This window comes from Euprymna scolopes, chromosome 5 (genome assembly GCF_053919585.1).
Source record: "Euprymna scolopes isolate OS-2025 chromosome 5, ASM5391958v1, whole genome shotgun sequence".
NCBI lineage: Eukaryota > Metazoa > Mollusca > Cephalopoda > Sepiida > Sepiolidae > Euprymna > Euprymna scolopes.
Window position 1 is genome coordinate 102,185,507 of NC_136486.1, and position 22,204 is coordinate 102,207,710.

The following is a 22,204-nucleotide window of genomic DNA, read 5'->3' on the forward strand; positions in this document are numbered from 1 at the left end:
TATTAAAATAGTGTTGGCTTTCATTTATCGGTAAAACACGGCAAATTTGTTTTTCGAAAATAATGAAATAATTACTTGATCAATTATTTGTGATTTTTGGAATATGCCATCTTCATTCCGTAACAATTAGTTAAACGATAAAGGTTTTGGTAACTTTTAAGATGACGATTAGTTAGTTGCATTATTTGGACTCTTAGGACTACTGTTCTGATTTTGAGTGCCATTTTAACAACGTTTCGGTCGATGTGACCTCCGACCTTCTTCAGGTGTATATTGTCGAACTTGGGAATTTGGATGGAATTTCGAACGGAAACCTTTAATTAGTTCACAGGGGTAACATGCTCTCATATTGTGATAAGTGTTTTAGCGGTATTATAAATCATGGGGTTTATCTATTTTATAAGCTATCTCTTTACAATGTACTGGATAGAGGCGCTAAGTAATTCGCAAATGTATTTCTCAGTCGCCCAATCAACTTCAAGAGAATGCCACTTTTACAAGTGGTTTATCTAAGTACTCTTAACACTGCAGTCCTTGCGAGTTCGACGAGATAGACGTGAAGACGGTCAGAAGCCACATCGACCGAAACGTTGTGAAAATGACACTTAGTATGAGAACAGTAGCCCGAAGAATCCAACTAATACGAACGATAAAAGTTTTCCTTCATTTTTTGTTTATCGTCATAAGTGCCAATCTGTATAAGCACCAAATAACGGACGAGAAAAGTTTGTGCTGAACAATAAATGATAGAAATCAAATAAAAGTTTCGAACTATTTCGAATGAGGACGTGCAAAAATATAAACTACAATAATTGTTGGATGCAAGAAGCCAGACACATACGTTGCAATGAAGGCGAATCGACAATCTTGAAGAAGCGTAATATGCAGACAGCTGTGGTTTCTTTCCTTTAGAGGTGCCAACCATCCTTTATTAAGTGGAATTGAATGTTTACAGCCAAGAACAGCCTGAGGCACGAGTTAGCTTTCCAACCATTCTTGTCGATTTTCTTCGCATTCTTCTTTACGAAATAACTGTCCACTATGTTATGTTGATTAACATCGTTTTAGGGTTGGTACTGCCTTTTTGTTGGCAGCCATGTTAATTTATTTGGTCTATAATTGTCAAAGTTGAGTTCAGAAAACTTTTTATATAAAGAAATAATGATAATATTCACGTTATATGTTATTTCGGAAGGTATTTCATATATACACACACACACACACACACACATATATATGTGAATGTGTGTGTAATATATACACACCCACACATATATATATATATAGATATATACATATATATATAATATAAAGCTGAATGTGTGTGTGTGTGTGTGGGTGTGTGTGTGTGTGTGTGTGTGTGTGTGTGTGTGTGTGGCTGGCTGGTCACGAATAGGCTCCTATATGGTTGACTATTAAAAAAAAAACTGATTACATATAATGATAGAAGATGTATCAAGACACAGGAATGGGTATGTTTGATCTGGCAGAACGGTGCTTCATTAAAATTGTGGGGTCTGTGTTCACGCCTGGTCCACAAAGTATGGAAATAAAAAATTAAAAAATTAAAAAAAAACATAAGATAATATATATTATTATTTTGATAAGTATGTTTTAACTTAAATAAGGATGGTATGAAAAAATTGTGGGGTCTGCGTTCGCGCCTGGCCTCCATAGAATGGAAATAGGCATAAACTTTAATAAAGACTTTTCATATCTATCTGCGTAAGTATACTTTGATAATTATGTTTGAGTTTAAAGAAATATGGTATAATAAAATAATGGGGGGTTCGTTCGCACCTGACCTCCACAGAATGGAAATATGTCACAAAGTTTAACAAGTTTGTTTTTTTAATATAGATCCAGAGAATATTGTGATAAGTGTTTCAGTGTGAATAGGTATGGTATAATAAATTATGGGGTTTATCTATTTTATTTTTACTTTCATCATATTTTGCTTTGGTTTTGATAGCCCCAAATTCGAAGCTATTTCTTTACAACCCTTCCTTTTCATAACCTATCATGCTTTCATAAACCAGAGTCCATTTTCTGTAGACTGTTTTTGAACCCAGTTAAAGACGGGTACTTTTGCTAGTATGTATATATATATATATACATATATATACACATATACACATATGTATGTATGTATGTATATATATATATATATATATATATATATATACATATGCATAGATCCTCATATAACGATTAGATCACTCATATAACGATTAGATCACTCTGACTGAAATTAAAAATAAAAATGTTAAAATTCAACGTTATTTCACGCGGTTACTGGTAGCCAAAAGGATACGGTCTTTGCTAATCAAGCCAGAGATGGCTTATGTTGCCGGATTCGAATCTATCGACTGGTATTAATCGTGACATCCTGCACTGAAGATTCGCGAAAGGATGAAACGCTAGAGTCTGTAGGTATTTAATTATTATAGTATATATATATATATATATATATATATATATATATATATATATAGAGAGAGAGAGAGAGAGAGAGAGATGACAGAAAGGAATAGACACTAAGATAAATACGTTTTCCTTAGATTAATATATTCTTATTTATATTTACAGATAGTAATAGTGCTGGATTACTTTAAGTATCTCATTATAATTGCATCTAACAGTATCTAAGCATACCACAAACTACAAGAGCATCAGAACTATCAGAATTTATGCGAGAAAGAATCGTTGATCAACATGAAGGTGGTCTTACTCAACGTAAAGTAGCATGAAATCGTTCAAAAACCCTTTCTACTCTTAATAGAGTGATCCTACAATTCCAAAGAAAGGACAAAGAGTGCACACACCTTTATCCAGGTCGGCCCGGACCCTCTGAAAGAACCTTGTGTCTTGTTAAAGAAATTTTGAAGAGGATCCTAGGCGCGAATCTTTTGACATTGCAATACATGCTGGTGTCAGTCCCAGAACAGCTGCCAGGTATATCCACAAGCTGGGCTACTATGGTAAGGCTGCGAAAAAGAACCCGATTTTTTGTGTCCTGCCAATATCAAGTGGAGAAAGACGGGGTTAGTGAGATGACAAAGACACCTATGATCTGTGAAAATAATAATGAAAACCTTGACTCATCAGAGAAAATGGCATTGGTCCAACAATGCCATTTTCTCTGATGAGTCAAGGTTTTCATTATTTTGCGAAAGTATGGAGGCTACCTCAGCAATGTTTGACTTAAAAACACTACAGCCAACACTGAAAACGATCGTTTCAAGGTTATGGTACGGGGTGTAATTTGAGGTGCTAGTCGCACAAACCTGGTCGAGTGCGGAGGAAACATCAATTCTGCTAAATATGTTTCAATATTACATGAAGGACACCTACCAATATTCTAAAGTGGTCAAATGAACCAAGTGCACTCCCTATTTATAGGAGACGGAACTCCTTGTCATTCTATTCGGAGGATACAACATTGGTTGAGCCAAGATGGGATTAATATGCTTCCACGTCAAAGTCACTCGCCGGATATAAACTTAATTGAAAACCTTTGGGGCATATTAAACCAGAACCTTCCCCCAAAATAAAGCCTGACAATTTAACATTATTGCATCAGACATGACAAGAAATTCCTTAATATAATATTCGTAGAGTTATCAATGCCATGCCTAGAATAGTTCTAGCATTAAAAACAGCAACGGAGATGTTAACAATGCATTAGTTAAATTTGTGACTATTTATTTTGGATTTTGTTCCATAAGTTTTATGTTTATTAAAATAAACTCTTCTTAAGGGTGTCTATTCTTTTCTGTCATGTCTCTCCGTTCACACACACATACACACACAAACACACAAACACACACAAACACACACACACACACACACATATATATATATATATATCATGATTCTTTGAGTAAAAAATTTATATAAGGCACTCATGAAGGGAAGACTGACATTCATGATTAAAAACGTTTAAAACAAAGTTAACAGGGTGAAGAGAAGAGAGCAAGAAAAAAATGGGGGCTCAGCTGATCGGTTTCGCCCTCGCTTTATCAAAGCTGTATCGGGGGATTGTTTTGGAGGAAAAAACACGAATGGAAATCGAAAATATGTACAAATAACTCACCTTGCGTTACGTTATGTATGGGAAAAAATGGGGTAAAGCGATTGAAATAAAGCAACGTTGTATTATTCGAAGATCTTAGAGACTAAACACGCACAAACCCAAGAGCCATTCTTTCTGCTTACAGAGGGAAGGCCTTCTCAAGCGAACGTGCACAATCTCCAAGATCTTTAAATGAAATAATGAGTGAGCATGACTCAGAATTGAAAAAGAATTCGTGCTAAAGTTCGCTACATAAGACGGGTTTTTCATAAGGTGGTCAGTATTTGAAGACCCGTATGTATTGGCAATTACGTCTGTAATATACATATATATATATATATATATATATATATATATATATATATATATATATATATATATATATATACACACACACAGAGTAGAGACAGACAAACACACGGAGGGAAAAAGGAGAAAAGTAAATAAGATAATATATATATATATATATATATATATATATATATGTATATATATATATATTATCTTATTTACTTATATATATATATATATACATATATGTATATATATATATATATATACATATATGTATATATAGTTATATATCATATAGAAAATTAAGTATAGAGATAAACATACACACATACGTGCACATACTTATGTATATATGTGCGCGTGCGCGTTTGGTGTATAAAAGTATTATCAGCAAGATTATATATATATATATATATATATATATATATATATATATATATATATATATATATATATATATATATAATCCCCAAAGGATATTTAATGCATAATGTATTTGTGAACATTTATGGGTTGATAGCTGTTATTTTTCTAATAGAACAATAACTCTAAATGATATCAACTGCCCTGTAATTAAAAGCATTTATCAATAATTCAAATCAAATCTCAGATCAGCTAATGCAATTATCGCAGAGTAATTATCCCATTATTATATCCAATCTCGTGGAAATTGTTTCTGAATTCAAATAAATTTGGCGAATGCCTTAAATAAATCAGGTTTAGCAATCGATAAAAAATAGTTATTGTTTCAGGAACGCTCTTAAATGTATTGAAAATTATTTATGCAATTCTTATGCATCCCTATTTCTCTATCCTCCCCTCTCTCCCCCTCTCTCCCCCTCTCTCCTTCTCTCTTGCTCTCTCTCTATATCTATCTATCTAACTATATATATATATTTAAATAAAGTTTATTCATTGAACTTTTGAATAGTCAAGTCGCTGCCTGATGATATCTGTTGTTTGATTGAAACAAGTGGCTATTTGTAGCAGCGGGATGTGAGCATGTTTATATAACAATAAACAAGTATTATCAGCTCTTTTTATTGAGCACTATCTAACAACCTCGTTGAATTAATTAGTCCATTACATTTGAATATAAAAAAAACCGAGTATATATATGTATATATATATATATATATATATATATATCAATATATATATATATATATATAGCGTAGTGAGTTATGAGAGAGTGAGTTCAATTCTATGAGAGGAGACTTATCGGGATATTATATAAAGCTCAACAAATTTCATTGTAGCTTATATAAAAAACAATAAGTGTGGAAAATCAAGTCACAAAAACTATATATTGGTGAATATAGAATGGTTCATTTATTTAATTAAGGTATACAAACATTTAGTTGGGAGATACAGGGGACTCTTTATACCAAGTGTCCGAAAAATATTGTCGGGCCCTTGCATATATTGAGTAAAACGATTCATAATTTTGAATTAAATATCAGTTTCAAAAGGAAAACAAAAAAAATCCACTATATTTTAAGAAATATTAAAAAAATAAAGATAAAATTAAATTAAAATAAAATAAAATAAAAATTAAGTCACGTTGATAAATAAATCAATTAAGTAAAATAGAAACTGATGAATAAGATTAAAAAGAAAAAGAAATTTGATGTTTTTAACTGTTCCCCCCCCCCTATTTTTGCTGATGAGGAGAATTTGTTATTAAAAGACAAAGTTTTTTTGTCAAATAATTGTCGATATTCATTGTCAATTTAAATAAAATGAACATCGTTTCTGAATTGAGTGGATTTTCTTTGTTTTCTTTTAAAACGATTCATAATTCAAAATTATGAATCGTTTTCCTCAATATTAAAATAGCTCTAGGATATCTCTAGCTATCGAGCTTATTATATATCTACAGTACAATGAGCACTGCTTTCTTTTAATAGTATTTATTATACATTTACTAGTACCTTATAATAAACTCTGCTCTTTAGACTCCAGGTCTTACTCCCTCAATATATATATATATATATATATATATATATATATATATATATATATATATATATATATTTGGATATGTGTATATATTTATGCATGCGTGTGTGTTTGTATACATATATGTATATATATGTGTGTGTGTGTGTGTGTTATTGTATATGTATACATATATGTATATATATTTATATGCCTGTGTGTATGTATATACATGCATGTGTGCATTTGTGTGTCTGTCTGTATGTATGTATGTATGTATATGTATGGGTATGTGTATATATATATGTATGTGTGTATATATATATAATTTTCTATTTTTTATTTATTTTTTTATTTATTTACTTTCACTTTTTTTAAATTTTTATATATATATATATATATATATATATATATATATATATATATATATATATATATATATATATAACAGACGTTCCATTTCTTAAACTTGGCCATTTATTTGTTCTTCTGATCAGTTTTCTGTATTTAATTCTGGGACTTTCACGTGCATATCTAAGCTGACCTAATTATTAACGCTAACTTTCGCACTGTTTGTCTGGGTCAGTTTGACCTTGCTTTTCAAATTTAAACTTTCACCGTTTTTCGTTTTTTTTTGTTTTTTTTAAAACTTAATTTTTTTTTATTCATCCAGCCTTGACAGACGTGTTTTAAATATTATCTCCAGTGCTTTTCTTTTACTGATTTGGAATTCATTCCATTTGTGTTTTTTTCCAAACAACTCTGCCTTTTGGATTATTTTGGACCATTTGAAATTTACCCATTGGATTGAAATTTTAAATTCGACCGTTTTGGATTTTACCATTTTTGGATTTTTACCCTTCACTGGACTATCCATTCATGTGAAATCTTTTCATCATTTTTCTTTTGCCTCCTGTTCCCCTTACCTCACCCTTTTTTTAACCAAGTAAGATCTGTGACTTACTTGTAGTTTCATTAAATACTTTTATATGCAAAATCCGATCCTGCATTTTGCTAATTCCTGCCCTCTGCTTCCTTTTTTAAAATTAAATATGTTTTTAACTCTTTTTCAAGATGTCTTTTAACATGTTTATATTAATCATTTATTCATATATATATATATATATATATATATATATATATATATATATATGTATATAACTACTTCATTTACTCACATAAAATTAATATACGAAAGTATAGATTTATGCGTAAACTTAAAGTATTTACTTCAAAAGTGCTCAATACGTAGGTAGAGCTAGTTAGTAATTCATAAAATATATATGGCGATTAAGCTACACTGAATATTCGGCGTTTCATCCACTTTAGGATTCCATAAGCCTGAGGAATCCTAGAGTGATTATTATTAAATATTCAGTGTAGCTTAATCGTCATATATATTTTATAAATTACTATCTATCTCTCTCTCTCTCTCTCTCTCTCTCTCTATATATATATATATATATATATATATATATATATATATATATATATATATATATGTATATATATATATATACAAGGTTCCGTAAATAAGTTACTGGACCTTTTTTCTGCAGGCATATAAAATTGTCGTAAACTCTTGGGAATTCAGTATGTTATTGCTATGCATCTTATTCGATGACTGACCAATGTTTATGAAAACCTGAAAAGTTCAAATGTACAGCTACTGCAGGAATTGGAATACACCCTAATAAAGCCTTATTGTCACAACTAGTGAATTTCAAACTATGCAATCTAGACGTGAGAACACTTTAGAAAAACAATACACAATAAAATTCTTTTAAAAATTTTAAAATATGTCACAGAAATATATGGAATGCTTCGGGCTGTTTTAGGACCATCTTGCATAACTTGCGCATCAGTTTTTAAGTGGCATAAGAGATTCAACGAAAGCAGGGAGTCGGTTAAAGATGATGAGAAGTGTGGAAGGAATAGTTGATTGGCCAAATAAAAAAAAATCATGCATAAGAATCGTCGTGTATCTATATAGACAATAAGTGAACAGTTTGATGCCAGTGTGGGAACGATTCACACACTTATTCGCGGAACATGTGGAAGTTTTGCGTGAAGTTTGTTTCAAGGTAGCTCAGAGAAGATCAGAAAGAAACACGTTATTATGGACATCAAGACAGTTTTTTCACCCTTTCTATAGACCAAACCTTGCTCCCTGCGACTTTTGTTATTCTCCAAGCTTAAGGAAAACCTTAGAGACTGTCGTTATGAGAGGATCGAAAGGACTGACCGTTTACACACAAGATTTCCATGGGGTCTTCCATAAGTTGTTGGGACGGTACAATAAATGCATTACATCCGGAGGCGATTACTTCGAAGACGGCTAGAGTTTCAAGAATGTACTCTCAATAAAAGTGGCCGTACAAAAAGTCTGGAAACTTACTGAAGGCACATCATATTTGGCTTATTTTTGTGTTTTAATTACGTGTAGTAAAACAACCTGGGGGGGCATTGTTGGTTCGACTTAGTAGGTAACACGAAAAATGTTGCAAAGTTCGTTTCTGACGTTATTTTTACGTACATTTCATTTTGAATAATGAGTTTTTAAAATTCTATCAAATTCTAACATCGGTGAGCATATCTGATCAGAAGTGATAATTCAAAATCTGCAGTTACTTCTGCTATTAAATTAAATTCTTAATCATGGTGTCATGACAACCATGTAGGCGTACAGATTACACTGCTATTTACTCTCTGTCTCTCTCTTTCTCTCTCTCACACACACACACACACACATATATATATATATATATATATATATATATATATATATATATATATGGGGTCCAATAAAATGTATACTTTCTTTAAATGATCATAGAATCAACATTTATTATGACAAAGAAAAGTCTCACGAATCAACATACTGTGAACAAATATAAAAAACTAGATTATTATTGAACGTGTTCAATTTGGTGGTCATTTTGGTTCTAACAACGGTTATTGATCGAATCCTAAATTTAGGAAATCCTGTTTCTCGAGCTGCTTGCCGGACAGATTTTCTAAGCAATTGGCAGAATATCTTGTTTTGTGAGACTGGTTGATGATACTTTTCTCCCAGAGTTGTTTATGGACATATTTAACTGATCTTTCTTACTGAAACTTATCTCCTAAACGAGTAATTTTGAGTCTTGTTGGTGCATTTAAAATGTCATTATGCACTCGATCTTCCAGTAACAATTTCAGAATGATTTTTTTTTCATTTTGTTCAAAGTTTAGTCTTGTTTTAGTCATTATTAACACATGATAAAAATATTTATAACAAATGTCGGAGTTATGGCCATTTAAAAAGTATATACATTCTATTCAGACACCCTGTATTCGTATATACATATTTTTGAAATAGCCACATACTATTTAAGATACACAGAATATCTTAACTTGTTACCAAATGTGACCACATATCTAATTTAGGAAAGTTTCGAACACATCTCTTTAGTATCAATGAAAATCAAACGCGAAGTAACTCACGTAGCTAAAAAGAGAAATAACTGTTATCGCTTGAATAAATACGTTTACTTCCGGTTATAAACGCAACTGTTGTCAGCTATTAATAATTGAAAATAAATTAAATTAAAAATAAATTGATCAACTTTAAATAATATTTCTAACTAGAGCAATTAAAATGATTCTATTGCAACAAATAATTAATACGATCGAGCTAATTATTAAAATAGATTTTATTTAGTGTTATGTGCAAATGAGGTTACTCATTGAATGTAGATTTGTTTTGAATACATTATTTATTCTAGAATAAAAATTTATTATGTATAAGTCTGTTTTCAGTATTTGAATTTGTAAATCAATGTATAATTTGTAACCAACCAAACAAACAAACAGACAGGAATAGAACTTATATGAACCATTTTATAGTTTTCTGCCTGTCTGCCTGTCTCTCTCTTTCTCTCTGTCTGTCTGTCGGTCTCTCTCTCTCTCTCTCTCTATATATATATATATGTATATATATATATATATATATATATATATATATATATATAGAGAGAGAGAGAGAGAGTAGTATGTAATATACAGAGTTCATGTAATTCAGTAAATCTTATGACTTTGTTCTTAAATAAGGATACGAAAATTAGGTGATATAATAATATTTAAATGGGCTTTCCACGGAGGTTACCACAAGGGTAGATGTTTCTCACATGCTTCTTTTTCCGTTAAGGGAATTTTTCTTTCTTTTTCTTTCTCTTCAAACAATGTTCTATTGTCAAGAGTGTTTTTATTCATAAAGTCTGAAGAAATTCTGATCTTTGAAAATTTTCAAACGATATAATGTGTGAAATTGTCGACCGGGCATGGAAACAATTGTAACGTAAAATGAAATACACTTTTTGTTGCCATCAACACCGTTTTTGAATTCTGGATTTTGCTTACACAGTATATATATATATGTATAATGTTTGCGATGTTTTACTTACAGACAATAGTGTTAATGCTTACGCAATAATCAGAGTAAGAAATGATAATTACTGCCGTTTGACCGATTCGAACACAGTTACAAACACATCTTTGACTGGGCCGTCCGGTATTCAGTCGCTATACCACCAAGAATTATTATGTGAAAGGACAGAGAACTATTCTATATATAAAGTTAAAACAAGCGGCCGAATCAGATAACAGCGGTTCAAGCTTACTCATTTATCAGTGTAAGAATTGATAATTACTCTGCGAGTCGACACGCGCGCGCACACACACACACACGCATATATATATATATATATATATATATATATATATATATATATATATATATATATAGGGGGTGTACATATACATATATGTGTGTGTGTGTGTTATTCTCGCGTTGCCTATACACAGTTCAAATATTTCAAAATACGATCGCTAGATACAACGCGCGACTCTTTACAAACAGAATTCTCTTTCTCCAACTTTACATCATGCAAAGGAAGAAGAAAAGAAATAAAAAGAAACAAAACAAATGAAGATGGAGTATGTCTCTGTGACGAATTTCAAACAAGTAAAATATTTGTTTATTTTCCTTATATTACGGTGTGATTTGGCTTTCAAGCGCACTTGATGCGTATTTTATATATATATATATATATATATATATATATATATATATATATATATATATGTACACGCTGGATGCAATATTTTCCTTATAGTACTGGTTTATCTCCTCTCTTTTACATTCCATTCTGCTTTTCTCTGCATTTACGCTTATCAAGTAACATTGTCAATTGACAGTTAATTCATCCAGGGACTTGGCCCTAATTATGTCGTCAAATCAAATGAATAGGTTCCCTCGAGAATCGCCGCTGGTGTCCCTTATTTTTGTAGGCGCCATTTTGTCCGTTTTATTTGCACGAGTTTTCCGTAAGTGTCTCTTAACTCAAATGCTGACTGGCTGAGTAAATACGCGCCAAGATAGATATCCTTATAAGCGCAGACATACAAAATACGCACGTGCACACGCACGGAAACACACATTCATTGTCATTGGGTTCTAATCTCTCGTCTGACAGTAATTGTTATTTCTTACATTTATAATTTCGTAACAAGGAAACATTGGTGTTTTTAGGTATGAATATAGTTATTATTATACTAACATTTCAGTCCGGCGTTGCCCGGGTGTTTGGATGTGTACGTTGAGCAAAAAAAAAAAAAAGTGGTCAATTTTTTAAAATTTGACCCCTATTATGACCCCTTAGCATTTATTGTTTTGGGTTCAATGAAGTTATTAAGTTCGATCCATGTCCACGAAATCTATATCTAAAATTTCAAGTGTTCAGACCCAAAATTGGCAGAGGAGTTTGCTAGAGTTCTCAAAGGTCAAATCGTTGAACTTTGACCGTTTAACAGCGAAATTTCTGGCTGAAAATCGATCACAAACATTTTCCCATATCTCAGTATCCTGTATATCAAATTTCCTGTCTGTAGACTAAAAATTGACAGACTTATTGCGTAAGGAAATGTACACAGACACACCCGCACAAAGACACACACAGACACTTTCACTTTTATATATATATATATATATATATATATATATATATATATATATATATATAGATAAATCTATTTATAAAAATAATATTATCATTATAATATAGTTCAGCTTCATTAAGGAATTGTGTAAAAACAGTCAGCCCAAGGAAAAAATGGCATATTCTGACTTCCTGGCGTTGAATACTCTGACTGTTCTTTCCTCTTGCATACGCAACGCATGATTAGTTCAACGCCCCTGTGATTTCATGAGAAAGGACTCAATACCATCAAGGTGGCATATGATGAAAAGGTCAGTATTTGTAATTATGTTGCTTAAGCTAATCACACACATTTCTCGAAGACAACTTTTATCAAAAACATCAAACTGTTGAATTCATTTATTACTCTGGTCCCTACAAGGACAGTGTGAGAACAACAGCGTTGTAGATCTGTATTTTTGTTTAAAGTTTAATACCTCGAACTTTCCAAAGTCGATGACCACGTTTCCCGAAAGTACTGTAGGCTTTTGCGATTCTATTAACAATCTCATCATCAAGCGCTCCACTAGTGTTTTACTTTTTTATCTTCTCTGAGCGCCCCTGAGATAAACTTCGCATAAACCTTCTGTATCTTCGATTCCTTGCGAATAATTGTGTGCACAGTTCCCATACTGACATAAAAATGTGCACTTCTCGACTTTATAGACATACGATGGTCCTAAGCCATGAGATTCTTTATTTGGCCAATTAACTTGGTTTTCTAGTTTTTTTTTTTTTTTTTTTACTCCTGACTTCTAGCTTGGATATACACATATGAATATTTTAGACGAGGATTTATGATTCATATTATCTGGATTCTTCGGACTGCTCTCATCTTGAGTGTCATTTTTACAACGTTTCGGTCGACGTAACCTCCGAACTTCTTAAGGTGTACTTTGGCTAACTTTGGAATATTCCAATTAAACTGGAAAATCTTTTTGTCAAACTCAGGAATCTGCATAAAATTTCGAATGGAACACTTCATTTAATCAATGAGGGAAGCATGGTCTCGTTCCTTCAGCTACGACTGGATAGAAGTCCTAATTCGCAGTTGTATTTTGGATGTCGCTCGCGCTGAGGACTGAGCCTTCAATTTTCAGAAAGATGTGACATTTGTAATTGAATTTTACCAAGTATACTAAAAATACCATCGCGAAATACTTAGGATATTTACCCAGTCATGGCTGACGCAACGAGAGCATGCTACCCCATCGACTAAATATAGGATTCCGTTCGGAATTCCGTGTAGATTCCCGAGTCCGATAGAAAGATTCACGAGTTTAGTAGAAGGATTTTCGGGTTCAAAAAGAGTTTAGCTTGGACATTTGCATTTACTATTACTACTACTACTACTACTACTACTACTACTACTACTACAAATTGTATTTACAATTACTTAATCTTAAATCCAGTTATCTATCTATCTATCTATCTATCTATCTATCTACTACACCCAATAATACGGTGTAGTAGTTTTTGTATTAATTATAGTACCTTATAAAAATTCCAAAATGACTTCTACATTAATCGGTACCACCGTCAACAATAATACTTATTTTAGAATGATAAATTCCTCTGACGGCCAGTAATATTAAAAAATGAAAACACTTTTTATCGATGAAAAATCTAATTGTCAGCTAATGAATGGTATTGTAATAAATAACATGATTTTATTGCCTATTGATTTATTTATCTATTTAAAATTTTAGCAATATAATTCTTAAAGTAATTTTTTTTGTTCGTTTTACCTTAATCGTAAAATCTTATCCTCAAGGGAGATCTTAAGTGATGCACTGGCCTTATAGTCGACTCCGGGTTTCGCATCATATCGGCTCAGACAGCAACTCAAACCTGACACTGGACGTTCCAAATCGTCTCCTGGAACGTGCAAAACAGAATCCTGTTCTGACAATAATCAGCCTTTCTGTTTAACGACACGTTACCAGGTATCAGTCAATGGGCTTAGGTAAACGTGTAGTCGTGAAGCATACCAAAAAATTTAAAGTTACTTTTAAGCTAGACCATCGTCCTAAATTATTTTCCACGGCGTTGATCTTTTTAGCCAAATCCATTCGGACACAGTTAGCACTTTATTTGTTATTGGCAGGTCGCCCAACGTTGCCCGGTTGTAAAACACGCATAAATAATATATTTTAATTAATGCAAAAATTTTAAATACCGTAGATATTAATTGTAACGTTAAATTTCTTGAAAAATGAATTAAAACAACGGAACGAGTTCACTTACTGGAGTGTTAACTTTACTTCCGGGTTAGTTAAAGTTCTAAACATATTTACAACTATGACCGGACACTTTAATTGGCAGAAAATATTTCAGCTGAGATCGAAACAAAAGCCTAAAGTCAGTGAGTCAAATACGATAACCATTACACCAGCTTGACTTTGCCATTAAATAGTGTTTTCAAACCAACTCATATAAAACACAAGGAATCTATTATAGTTCATGATCGCGCATGCGCAGTCGTGAAACAGTTGAAAGCAGATAAAAGTCCACTGGTCTCCAACGTACCAACTTTTCAATTTTGACCCATTTGCAGCCTTTTCTCCGGGGTGAAACGGATTAAAACGTTTATCACATCACTAATTACTCTATATACCAAAATTTAAGTCTGTAGATAAAAAATTCTTTGAATATATAGGTTAAGAAGTGTCCTCACACATATTCTCACTTTTATAGATATATAGATTGTCTCTAGAGTACGAACTCTCGCAGCTTCCGTCATACACATCTTTCTAATGACTGATCCAGAAAACCCTGCAATAAACTTCTCTAAGGTTATAGCTGATGTTCCGTCCATTTTCTCGATTTGCTTAAGAGATTTCGTGGTATTTTGCTCTTTTTCAGAAAGTTATTGTCGACTAAATATTCGCCAAATCAATAAAATCAATTTTATTTTTTCGAAATGAGTTAGTCGAAAGAACTTAAATTGGAGTTTAAAACAACTTATTTTTAAATGCGGGAAATCTGAATTGTTTATCTTAGCGACACCAAACCTTTTTGATCAGACGATCTCACATTTTAAATGTGGGTGAAAAGCGAGAACGTACTACAAACACGAACGTATTATTTATTATATGGATTATTACTGCTGCTTTGTTTCTTTTTCTTTCAAATGCGTATGCCATATATATTTTTATAATCATATATATTTTTTATAATTCTTTGATCGTCCCATCAGTCCTCCTGCACCTTCTCCTCCTCGTCCTCCTTCTTAATATTACTAACAACAACAATAACAACAGCACCTACAGTAAATAATTGAAGGTTCATTTTGTAATTGTTCCGAGACCCAGCAGGGGTACAGGCGAGATTCTTGGGAGATATGAGTTGAGATGAAGGAGTTTCGGCGGGTGGGCCGGATTGCGGACGTATTCATTGAAGAGCATACAAATCAGAACACATGCACACACACGAACATACACACATACATAAAGACATATACACATAGACATACCTACATACAGACATATACACATAGACATACCTACATACAGACATATACACACATATACACACATATTATATATACACAATTGCTATCTTCTTTCGCATATACCACACTGTATAAAACGCACAGAAAACTGCGTTTATTAGAACCAGCGCCGACCAATAAGCTGCACAGCAAACTCTACGCCCCAGCCTACGAATAGATTTAAGCACGGAACTTCAAATTCAACTTCACATATAGGCACAGCAAATTAAAAAAAAATAGCGATATGAACAGTACATTACATATCTATAGAAAAAAATGATTAAAAAAAAAAGAAGTTTAACAACGACCTTTTACAACAAAGAGACTCGGTTTCAGTTCCGTGTTTGAGATCATATTTAGTTTCATGGACCTACGGCTATAGTGTTCTTCTTTGAATACACTAACATGTACAATTATACAAGTAATTACGTCCCCGCGCGGTTAGACACACGCACTAACAAAAGAGCCTCACGAGAAGCTTATTTGCTCGTTTGGCTCAAGTGGTAAAGAGGCGGATTAGAGGCAGAGTTAGGTCGTCTTTAATTTTCGATTGCTTAAGCTTTATTTTATTTTACGAGCATAGTAAAATGTTTCATTTTTTAAAGATGAAGATTGATACTGTGTATCATTCGACCAACTATTCTAACCTTGAGTATTATTCGCTTATTCTCTTATTCTCTTATTCTGTTAACATTTATAGCCACCGGAATAAGAGTAGGCTACAGTTTTTTATTGACTTACTCGGCAAGGTTAACTATTTGGGTTTCAATGTTAATCTATTACCAGCAATTTTTGCGACTAAAACAAATAAGAGCAATGTAAGTCTAAATACATATATATATATATATATATATATATATATATATATATATATATATATATATATATATATACCCGTTCACATACACCTTTCACGCGTTGTCCGTTGTCGATGCAATTGCTCGATTCTATCTAGTTCTGGCTTCTATCTTTATCGTGAAATGTGTATGTGAACGGGTATTCATATATATATCTATAATCTCCTCTTAATGTCTAATATATAGATAATAGATATCGCCTTGGCCCATTTCGTTAGGTCGTCAGTATTGCACACTTCATGAGTGCGACGACCTGGGTTCGCGCCTATGTCGGAGCACGTCACTGATGAGATGCAGTACATCGAAACCCACTTTGGGTCTGGCGTTGTCCGTTGTCGATGCAATTGCTCGATTCTATCTAGTTCTGAGTTCTAGCTTTATTCTGAAATATGTATGTGAACGGGAATTTATATATCTATATCTATATCTATATATATATATATATATATATATATATGTATGTATAACTATGTAGACTAAATATTCAGAGAGGAGTTTGGTAGAGATTTTCGTACACCCACAAACCAGTTAACTTGTATGTACACACACACACATGTATGCGTGTACGTATCTGTTTAAAAAAAAAAATATATATATATATATATATATGTGTGTGTGTGTGTGGGTGTGTGTGTGTGGGTGTGTGTGTAAATATATATATATGTGCGTGTAAATATATATATATATATATAATTGAGCACACGAAAAATCTAGTTCTCCCTTACTATATATATATATATATATATATATATATATATATATATATGTATATATATATATATATATATATATATATATATATATATATATATGTTCGCGCGTTTGTGTGTAATGAGTTTTTTTTTTTTTGGAAAAAGAAATCTAGCAAAGTGCTCAATTATAAGAGAATCCGAAAATAAGAGCGTATTGATATTTTATATTTTGTTTACAGAAAGTTTTTAGACGAGACAAACCCGATAATTTGGACCGTTTTAGATACATACATCAAGCTCACCTCAACTAATACTCATCAATAAGTCTTCAGTCAATACTCATCAATGAGTATTGGCTAAAAAGGGCTTGATACAGATATCTCAAACGGTCCTAATTATCGGGTTTGAAACCGACGGTACCAATGACTTGCCTCATATCAAACCTTTCTGTAAACAAAATATAATATATATATATATATATATATCTTTACTTATATATATATATATATATATATATATATATATATATATATATATAGAGAGAGAGAGAGAGAGAGAGAGAAAATTTCCACGTGCTAGAATGTTTTCATCTTAAATTCTACACAATTTTGCTGAATATAGAAACCATGCATAAATATAATTCAGCGTAATAGTGAAACGAAACCAATCATAAAAAAAAACTATAAAAAATGATTGAATTAAAGTTCGTTTTTCAAAAGACTATGCAAATTAGTTAACCTTCATGTAGTCGCTTTCATGTCCATAACAGAATATATTAAGAAGTCCGTTATTAGAAAGTAATGTTTAAAAAGAGAAAGTAGGCTTTAAATATCAATGTAAAAGCAAGAACAATCGCTCCACTTTATCGATATACAGATAACTGAACTTTCTGTTTCTCAACTTGCAAGGAACCGTGAAGACATTATCATGAACCTATGCAACAGATTACTTTTTGCTGTTATGTCCCTTTGTCCTGAGATATCACGATTCGATATATCAACCAGTGTTTCATTGACTTACTAGTAGACATAGCTTACTCTATGTTTTCGGATTTGATAATTGACAATTCCTTTGCCCAGCTCATTCAACTAATAATAAAACGAAATATTCATGAACTAAATATATATTTGTAATAGATATATTATTTGTGTAAATAACAATATTAAATAATATTTTAATGTTTCAAACTTAAAATGATTACAGATGTCATGATGATTCTTTTTTTCTTGTTTTCCTCAGTAATGATCTTTTTTTTTTAGTCGTCTGATTTTAAATTATGCAATGTCGTTTTGTTACACAAAACTTCTGCCATTATAGTTCTTAATTTTTTTAGATGAGCTATGGATGTTTGTATTATTAATCGGAAAATTGTTCTCATCGTTAATGTTTTCTGTACATCGTTTTGCTCAATGTAACCTCCGACCTTCGTCACGTGTAAAAGCCGCCATGTTTTGGCCAGCAAAAAATAATTTATCTACAAATCTTGCCTGCCAAAATATGGCGACTTTTACTTTTGATGAAAGTCCGACGGTTTCATTGACCGAAACGTTGTGCAGATAATACGCAAGATGGGAATAATGGTCCGATTCATTTAAATAATACAAGACTGCATAAATAATGTTACGGGCTGGGAGAAGCTAAGCCGGGGTGATCAACCCAGGTTAGAATCTTCCACTCTAGAAAGCGGTTCACCCTACGCTGCTCGTAACACAGAATGCAAATAAAAAAAGATGAAATGCGTCGGGAACAAAGTTGCATCCTAAAATGACACGTTGTCTAAGATTCGTGAATGATTCTCATTTAACCTATAACGATTCGAACACAAAGCAAGAATGTCAAAACACATGGATAAGATACAATAAAGGTTTTATTAAAGACATATTTGAAATTTAATACAACACCTCAATGGGTCGGGGTGAGGTCAAGCAATCGAAAAAATAAGTTACAAAAAAAAAAAAACAGAAAAAATAATGAAAAAGTGACGTGGATGTTGTTCTGGAATAACAGTCCGAAGAGAACAAATCATGGATGGAGGTGGGGGTTGGATTTGGGGGATGGGGTATTATAAAGGGGCACTCATTTGCAGTTAAACAAAGCAAAATTCTCAGTGTTGTTTTCTATAGAAGTCTGTGAAGGCGACAGTATTGCCGTGTGTTAGTCTTTCTTAAGTCCGTCAACTTTGTGTTCGCGACTCGAGGGTTTCCTGACCAGACGCCATATATTGAAATGAAATTAAAAGGAACACTATTTTAAATTATAATTGCGTGTTAAAATATGGTGTCTTAATCCAATAAAAGTATACATAATGTACAGTTATTATAGTGTCCCATCAATTTTTTGAATAAAATGTAAGTTTAAATAAAACATAAAATGCAAAGAGAATATTTATGCGTTAATTAAAAAAGGCCGGACTTAAAAAATATCTTCGCGTTGTAACAATTCGTTTTTCATCATGAAGTGTTATTGAGTTAATATTTCATCGAACGTAAATATGGATTTGCGAAAGATTATTAATATTTCAGTAGATTTCAACTATAATCAAAGGAAAACTGAATTATTCCGTTTCATAAGCTACTACATCGAAATGTGGGAGAGAGTGATACTTTTTTCTGGTGATTACTCCACTTGCCCATGATCCTCGTTTTTTTTAATGCTGAATGTTCAGCAAGAAGGCATCTAGTACCATTTCTTTCAATCTTTTGTAGGACTCGACCTAAGATAGGATCCCGGCCTAACAGCACGTTAGGGGTCACGATAAATATTGTACCAAATGATTAATTGTTCGCCATTTTTAATTTCCCGTCATTTTAGATGCGTCATCGCATCTCTGTCATCTCTTTTTGTCAGTCGGTCTGTCACACTCCAACATTTTCGTTTGTTTTTCATGCCTTAATTTGAATAATAATCTAGCTGGTGTGGCACGCTTAAGTTTAAAATAGCATATTTATTGTGTTTTTTTTTTTTGCGTGTGTGTTGATTCGACATTTATTTGCAAATAGAATTTTCGATGCTTGAAATAGTATTTTCTTCAATCTGTCATGCTTAAGCATGAAATAACATTTTCGTTTGTTTGGCATGCTTAAGTTTGAAATAGCTTTTTTTTTTTATAAAAAGATTTGTGTTTAAAAAATGTTTTTTTTATTAATCTTTCATGTAGGTTTATCTCTAAAATTTAATTTTAAAAAACCACAAAAAAATAAATCTATATTTGGACGAATAAAACAGGCTACCACTCAAATTTTTTCCGTCCTAAAATGAGAAATAATTCGGTTTAAGTTTAAAATAGTATTATACCTATGCTTTTAACATCAGTCTGGGTTGGATAACATGCAGCTGAACGAAAGGAGACTACAAAACGAAAAAAAAAGAAAAGATTTACAGAGAAAAGTTTTGTTATGATTACAAAACTCCACGCTGTCTCCAGGAAAGAGCGTAAAATGAAAGTTACGCCGGGATTTCAGTCCGTACGGCCCTGGCGGCACGTAAATATCTTGCAGAAATTAAAGCAAGAATCAATTATGCACGAACGAAATGATTTTCGCAGACCAGGCACGCACGCGCGTAGTCTTGCACATGCGCAGAACATTTTTTTTCTTCAACGGTATATGCATGCCGCTGCTGCTGATAATGCTGATTAGAGGAAACCATCTGATCTTAAAATTAATTATTTTACCTATTTATTTATTTTTGTTGTGTTTCTTTTTTTCCATGATTGTTTGTTTTTCTCTATGTTTTTTCTTTTTGTTTTGTTTTTTCTTTTTTATAAACCGACTACCATTAAATTAGATTTTGCTAAATCAGCAAACATAGCGTGTCATTGACATTCGGAGACCCAAGATAAACCCTTCAAAAAAGGGCCTGTTTACACGAATAAGTATCTAAAATGAGGGGGAGAGAGAAAGGGAGAGAGAAAGAGAGAGAAAGAAAGAGAGCAGTGGCGATGAGGATAAACGCATCTGAGATATTTCCTTTTTGAGGATCATATTTTGTTTTGGTTTACTTTTTTTGCGTGTTGTACTCAAGTTGACAACCTTGAAAATGTAGATTAATAATCATTGGCAGGAAATACTCAGAATTAAACACATCTTCACGGCGGAAAAATAATTTTAATGTGATTTAAATGAATTTATATTGGTAATGTAAACACGCACACTACAAACACATTCACACACAAACCTATATATCTCTATATCTATCTATCTATATATATACACATATATATATATGCATATATGTATATATACATATATATTTATATATATATACATATATATTTATGTATATACATATATATACATATATATACATATACAAATACATATATTTACATATATATATGCGTACATATATATTCACATACATATATAAACATACATATACACACACACACATATATATATATACACAGATATATATAAAATGATGTTAGAAGAAATATGTATAACATGAGGTTAGAAAGAACGACTACGTGCGGAGTTTTTTTTATAAACAAATATTTATTTAAAGTTTCAAATTTTCGGCTTATAACAAAGCCTTCATCGGGAATATTTTTTATAAACAATATATTTTTTTCTTTTTTTTTCTTGCCATAGTGTAGTTTGGCACAGTTTATTTGGCGAAGATATTGGGTGTGGATTGTTCAGTCCAGAAAAGAAGAGCCCGTTCCTGCGCTAATGTGTAGCAAAGAGAAGCAATCCATTTTTACAGCACGGAAAAAATGAAATTTAAAACATGAGGTTAGAAAGAACGACCACGTGCAAATTAAAAAAAACAAAACAAAAAACAAAACAAATATTTATTTAAACGGTTTCATCCTCAGAAGAGGCAATACTCAA